We start from the raw sequence: 7,099 nt of genomic DNA on the forward strand, positions 1-7,099 counted from the left end.
ACAAACTGTGGTACATACACACAATGGAATACTATGCTACCTTGAAGAACAACAATGAAGCTCAAAAACACTCATAACATGGATGACCTTGAAGATATTACATTGAGTGAAATTAGTCAGTCACAAAAGGACAAATATTGCATAAGACCATTACTGTAAAAGCTTAAGAAAAGATTTCCATATTTAAAAAAAAATTATTTGATAGTTACCAGATGGTTGGAGGGAGGGGACATAAGGCACATCATAGTTTGGGTGAATGGGATGGCAATATACAAGGAAGGGGAGGGCAATAGACAAGTAGGGGGAGGGAGTGTAAGAAAAAGGAAGATAGGGGAACAGGTAGGCTTGCATGGGCTAAATGGGAGAGAGATAAATCGTGATGTAAACTCAACATTGGAACAACAGGGCTCTGGGATACAGTGATGGAGACATAGTCTGAATGGGTAGAGGGGGGATAATGTTAAGGGGCTTGACAGTTTTGTGGATATTGATTTCCCTTGCCTACTACTGTAAAATAAACAGTTAAGCAGGATAGAAAGGAATACTGGGTAATATGATTACAGAAAGCTTGTAAGCCTTCTTCAGCCTATAACTGATGGTTGTTGTTAAGTGCCATTGATCTGGTCCTAACCCACAGCGACCCTGTGTAGGGTTTCTGAGGAGCAGCTGATGAGCTTGAACCACCAACATTGTTGTTCAGTCCACTTTGCAGTCCAGTGCAGTAACTCACAGCACCACACCAGGACTCCTATAACTGATTGGAATACCTAAAAGGGATTCTAGAATTTGCCCAGTGAAATAGGCTTCTTATTAAGCCTTTGTAGAGTCTGGGTCTTAGGTTGATTCCTGAGCCCCATCCAGAACCTTCTCAGGTGGGATATTCCCACTTGGAAAGACATGCAGACCAACTCAGTGTGGCTAGAGGAACAGAAGATACTTGAAAAAAAGATCAGCAGGAAAAAAACAACAAACCAGCTTGTTTGGCTGTTAAAAGAACAAGCAAGCTGTTTGCCTGAGAACTATCAAGACAAGAAAAGTCAGCCCTTCAGGCAAGACCCTTCCAATACTGAACTCAAAGGGGACACATGAGCAGGCTTGTGAATTCGCTGGTGACAGTGTTGGTCTACTTGTGAGTGGAAGTTGGGGAAAGGAAGTAAAGAAGAAATGGGCTGAGTCCAAACAAATTCCAAAAAATGTTGACCTTGAAATGAGAAAGAGAAGAGCAAGGGTTACTTGTTCTGAAGTTTGGGGAGACTTGGGAACTCCTGAACCCATGGACACTGACCTAACCACTGGGGGCTAGAACTGAGAGTGAACCATCCAGCTGATACGAAGTGAGGGAAGTTGCATAAGAATGCCCAAACCTGCAGATAGTACACAATTGACCTAGCTTGGATGATTTGATGATCAGAACTCGGATAGAGGAAGATAAAGAAATTTGATACAGGAAGAAAGTGTAAATTGCTACAATGTGATGAACTTGACTTTTGCTTATGGATGTTGTTGTTAAGCACCATCGAGTTGGTTCTGACCCACAGCGACCCTGTATAGGGTTTCTGAGGAGCAGCTGGTGAGCTTGAACCACTGACCTTGTAGTTCAAACCAACTTTGCAGTTCAGCGCATTAACCCACAGCGCCATACCAGGACTCCCTTATGGATGTAGTTGCGCAAAATACCAACCAAGAGGGAAGGAGTCTTTGCATCAAAGATCAAGCCTATCCTCTCATTACACAGAGTTGATAAGGACAGACAACTTAGACATTGGCTACCTAAAATGGGAGAAGGGCTATAAATGCAAGAGTGTGCTTAGTTTCAGAGTGAATAGTTTTCATCTCCTCTGCATGGATCTGGTGAATGGGCATGGGAATAGGATTCTTTTGATTCAATAGTGAGTAACTGTTATCATGACTAAATGTGATTGTTAAAACTGTAAAGGTCGAAGATGTGTAACAAAAAGTGGGGAGTAGTTAATCTTGAGTTCCAGGAACAAAGGACCTACGACCATGAAGAGGGAAGAGCATGAGCAGAGCTTAGGACCCTAACCAGAGAAGCAGGGACATCAGAGACAGAGGCAGACCTGATGACATGGAGAGATAGATAGAGCAGCTGAAGACTCTAGATCCATGGAAAGAGAAAGGTTGGCTTGCAAAATGTGCCCTTTGGTTGTTTGAGCAAATATATAGTTCTGTGTGTTTTGTGTATATAAAAAAAAAAAAAAGAGAGAGAGAGAGAATAGAGGCAAATACTGTTAGCCATTGGTGCATGGTGGAATTGTAAGCATTGCAATGAAACAAAATACGATTGGTTATATGCAAAACCAATTTTCTCTCATATAAGCTATCACTCGATTCACAATAAAAGCTTTTAAAAAAGAAAAAAGTATGATTTAGAGACTCTCCCTTTTTTATATGTCATTCTCCATCCTCTTGGACATTAATTATACCTCGTGATACAAGGCATTCAAAGGACAAGGGCTAAAAAGTAAGCAAAAGTGAATTGACCAGCTTCATTTCCTGCCCAGGAGTAGACCAAAGTCACCCATCTTGGATGATTGTCCTGGAATCATTTCTTTCTTGGCAGCCTTTTTCTACCAACTGCCCCCCTCGCCCCCCCTTTTTTTTTTGTAAAAATCTCAGGTCTATGAATACAAAGATAGAAAGAAATGAAATCTGGTATATATGTTATTTCACTCAATGATATAAAGTCTTGCTGTTATTCATCTTTGGGGTTATTTCAGATTAATTAAATTGAAAGTATTCCTTTTGAAATATGCTGCAGAAATTCACTCTGTAGACTCAAGTCCCAAAGGGCAGAGTTTCGAAATTTACAGGAACTTGAGGCCAATAATAACCAGGTTTTGTCTACATTCCTATGAAGGAATAACCCGGGAACAATTTTTCATCCAGTGTTTTCCAAATCTTTTTCTCTGCCATGCTTGGCAGGTAGGAGAGGTCTAGGATTTCAGTCTCAGAATTCTGATGCTGCAGGGTAACAGCAATTTAAAGAGGGTTACTGCCACAAAATCTCTACCTGAGCTTTCTTAGCCTCCCTATGGGACCAACAATTGGCAAAACTAAGAATCTCTCTTCATCCTCCATCCCCAAGTAATCCTGGAGCCATGACAGCTGAATAGGAGGTGGGGGTGTTATGGGATTACCAGAAATTGACAGCATTTACCCCAGTGTGGGAAGCATGAAGAAAGAATGGCAGCAAAACCTTCAACTGGTTTTGGAGAGACTCCTGTGCTTTCATTAGGCAAAGACCAAAAGTCTTTCCAGACAGTGATAATCGTATAAAAAAATGTTTGATGCAATTTGAAACTTTCCAATGCTGACTTATTGATTAGAAAACCATCTGAATGAAATTTTATAATTATAGAAGAAAATTTAAACACAAAATATTTGACCATTTAAAGACAAGTTTCCCCTACTAATAAAAAAACTCAGTAAATGCTTATGTTGTCGTTGTTAAGCGCTGTGGAGTTGATTCCGACCCATAGTGACCCTGCGTAGGGTTTCCTAGGAGCAGCTGGTGAGCTTAAACCACCGACCTTGCAGTTTAAATGGCTTTGCTGTCTGACACATTAACCCACAGCACCACACCAGGACTCCTATAAATGCTTATAGGATTAATTACATAAATAGAAAAAAATTTAAATTTTCAATTCACATATATGAAATGAGGTTTTCATAAAGCATGATATACTAGGGGTCTTCAAAAATTTCCTAGCCAATGCATATTATGAATAAACTAGGCACAATTTCAATTCTTTTTGGTACTATAATAAATGTGCTCTAACCTGAACAGGATCTAGTCTGAAGGACTAAGAAGGATAAGACTTCAGTTTGAAAAGAGTCCCTATCAAAGCAACATGAATTCTGCTAAAATTGCAACAAGAACATACCTCAAATCTATGGGGACGCTTGAGAGGAAGTAAGGTGAAATCATAGCTGCTTGACCAAAAGTTTATTGGGGCCAGTGCCCCATGGAAGTCAACAGTTAAAAAATGGGTAGCTCATTTTAAGCAGGGACAGGAAGTTCTAGAAGATGGAGCTCACAGCAGCAGGCCGCCCACATCAATTTTCAAGGTAAAATTCCTTTTGATTGTGCCTTAATTGAAAAAGACTGACGCTTAACAGCAGAAATAGCAGCCAACACTATAGACATCTCAACTGTTGCAGCTTACACAATTCTGACTGAAAAATTAAACTTGAGCAAATTTTCTGTTTAACAGATGCCAAAACTGTTGTGACCAGATCAGCTGCAGGCAAAAGCAGAGCTTTCAATGGAAATTTTAAACAAGTAGAATCAAGATCCTGAAGCACTTCTTGGGAAAATTGTAACAGGACATGAATCGTGGTTTTACCAGTAGGGTTACCAAGAAGTTGGAGAGTGCCGTTGAGTCGGTTCTGACTCATAGTGATCTTGTATAGGATTTCCAAGGACTGGCTGGTGAGCTTGAACCACTGACCTTGTGGCTCAAATGAACCTTACAGTCCAGTGCATTATCCTGCAGCACCATGCCAGGACTCCAGTAAAAGTAATAACAACAACTCTGGAGATGCTTAAGACATGTGTGGCACTATAGGATAAACATTCATGATTGGCAGTTCAAACCCACTAGCCACTTCTTGGAAACCCTATGAGTTAGAACCAATTCAATGGCACTTAACAACAACTTGCCAACAATATAACAAGATGTTTTGCTTGTTAACTCTCTGGAGGGCCAAAGAAAGATAACATCTGCTTATTACGAGAGTGTTTTGAGAAAGGTACTCCAGACTTTAGTAGAAAAATGCCCAGGTAAGCTTTACCAGCGAGTCCTTCTCCAACACAACACTGCTCCTGCTCATCCCTTTCATCAAACAAAGACAATTGTGCAAGAATGTTGATGCGAAAGCATGAGGCATCCAACTTTCAGTCTTGATTTGGCTCCTCTGGCTTCTTTTTGTTCTCTGATCTTAAAAAGTTAATTAAAGGACACCCATTTTTCTTCAGTTTATGATGTAAAAAGGACTGCATTGACAAGGAGAAATTCCCAGGATGCTTAAATCTTTAGGGATGGACTAAGTGTCTGGAACCATTACTTACAAATGTGTCTTGACAATGCCGGAGCTTATGTTGAGAAATAAAGTTTATATTTTATATTTTTATTTTTAAATTCCATGTCCATGAACTTTTTGAAGACTCCTCATATATTCTACTCCTTAATTACTTATGAATTCCCCCTGCAGTCCTCTTAAACCTTTGTTGTTGTTAAGTGCCTTTGAATCAGTTCTGACTCATAGCAACCTTGTATAGGGTTTCAAGGTTGTAAATCTTTGTAGGTGCTGAAAGTGTCAACTATCTCTTGCAGAGCGATTGGTAGGCTAGAGCCACCAACTTTCATTCACTGTCCACTGCTTACCCTTCAGTCCCCACATTTCCCCTAATACCTTAACAGCTAAATGTAACTGTTAAGAGGACAAACTTTACCCCAACCTCTTCTTTGGATTTTTTAGACTTCCAAATTATTGTGGGTTTTCTTTTTTCCCCTCCTAAATGCAATTATAATTTCTTCCCCTCTCCAAATACTGTAACCATTTTGAGGTCTGTTCACTTTGTCTTTCTCAACATATGAGTGCTATCTTATAGATAGTGTGTATCTCATACTGAATTCATGCTCAAATGTACCATTTGAGCAAACACATTATACTGTATCATGCTACTGAACTTAACATTCTTGTCTTAGTATGCCCAGTGGTTTGATTAAGAGAATCTGCTGTTGTTATGTGCAGTGGAGTTGGTTGGACTCATAGCGACCCTGTATAGAGAAGGCTTTAAGTCTTCAGGGAGGTAAAACTCTCATCTTTCCCCTGTGGAGCAGATGGCTGTCTCCAACAAGGTCCTTATGTGCCACAGCCTAGAGCTTATCATACAGAGCCACTGAGCTACCTAAGAGAATATATTGTTGTTGTTGTTGTTAAAGTGTGTTGAGTTGGTTCCAACTCATAGCAACCCTGTACAGGGTTTCTTAGGAACGACAGGTGAGTGGGACCGTACAGAACAGGCACTGAGATCTGTCTATGATTTGGAAGGTTTAATCTCTGTAAACTATTTTCTTATCTATAAAATTGGGAACTAGTAGTGTGTCTTTAAAGTATTGAAGAGCAAAGATGTCAGTTTGAGGACTAAGGTACACCTGACCCAAGCCATGGTATTTTCAGTAACCTCATATGAATGTGAAAGCTGAATAGTTAATAAGGAAGACCATAGAAGAATTGATACATTTGAGTTATGGTGTTGGAGGAGAATATTGACAGTATCATGGGTTGCCAAAAGAACCAAGAGATCTGTGTTGGAAGAAGTGAAGCCAGAATGCTCCTTGGAGGCCAGGATGACCAAACCTTGTCTCTCATACTTCGGACATACTCCAGGGACCAGTCGCTGGAGAAGGATATCATGTTTGGTAAGGTCAGAGAAAAAAAGAAAGACCCTCAGCGAGCTGGATTGGCAAAGTGGCAGCATCAATGGGCTCAAGCATGGCAACAATTGTGAGGTTGGCCCAAGACCTGGCAGTGTTTCGTTCTGTTTTGCACAGGGTCTCTATGAGTCGGTACTGACTCATTGGCACCTAACAACAACAACAACAAGTGCGTGTTTAGATTTTGTACGGATTAAATATAAAACTGCATGTAAAATACTTAGGACACCATGAGCTTAACCAATGTTGTAGTGACGTGTTTAAGATTTATGACCAGCCTGTAGGGGAGGAACGTAACCATGTGAGCTGTCTTTTCTCTTACAAGCAGAGGGCGGTTGCTTACAGGCATGTTCCTAATTTCAATTGCCTTTTGCACTTTCCACTCTGCCATCCATACACTATTTTCCACTATAGTTATGATGAGAAACCAGGTCTCCTGTTAACAGTGTGTTTGTATAGCATTTGGATATCCGCACGTTTACTAAAAGTGTTATTCTGTTAATGCAAACTCAGTAACAGAGTTTTACAAGTATTGAAATACATAAAAAATGCTTCCTTTTTCCAATTGTAAGACTGCAGATGCTTCTACTCCCTCCATTGGGAAGACCTAGAAGAGAGCGGGATTAGAGTTTCTG

The sequence above is a fragment of the Chrysochloris asiatica genome, unplaced genomic scaffold (assembly GCF_000296735.1).
Source record: "Chrysochloris asiatica unplaced genomic scaffold, ChrAsi1.0 scaffold00144, whole genome shotgun sequence".
Taxonomy (NCBI): Eukaryota; Metazoa; Chordata; class Mammalia; order Afrosoricida; family Chrysochloridae; genus Chrysochloris; species Chrysochloris asiatica.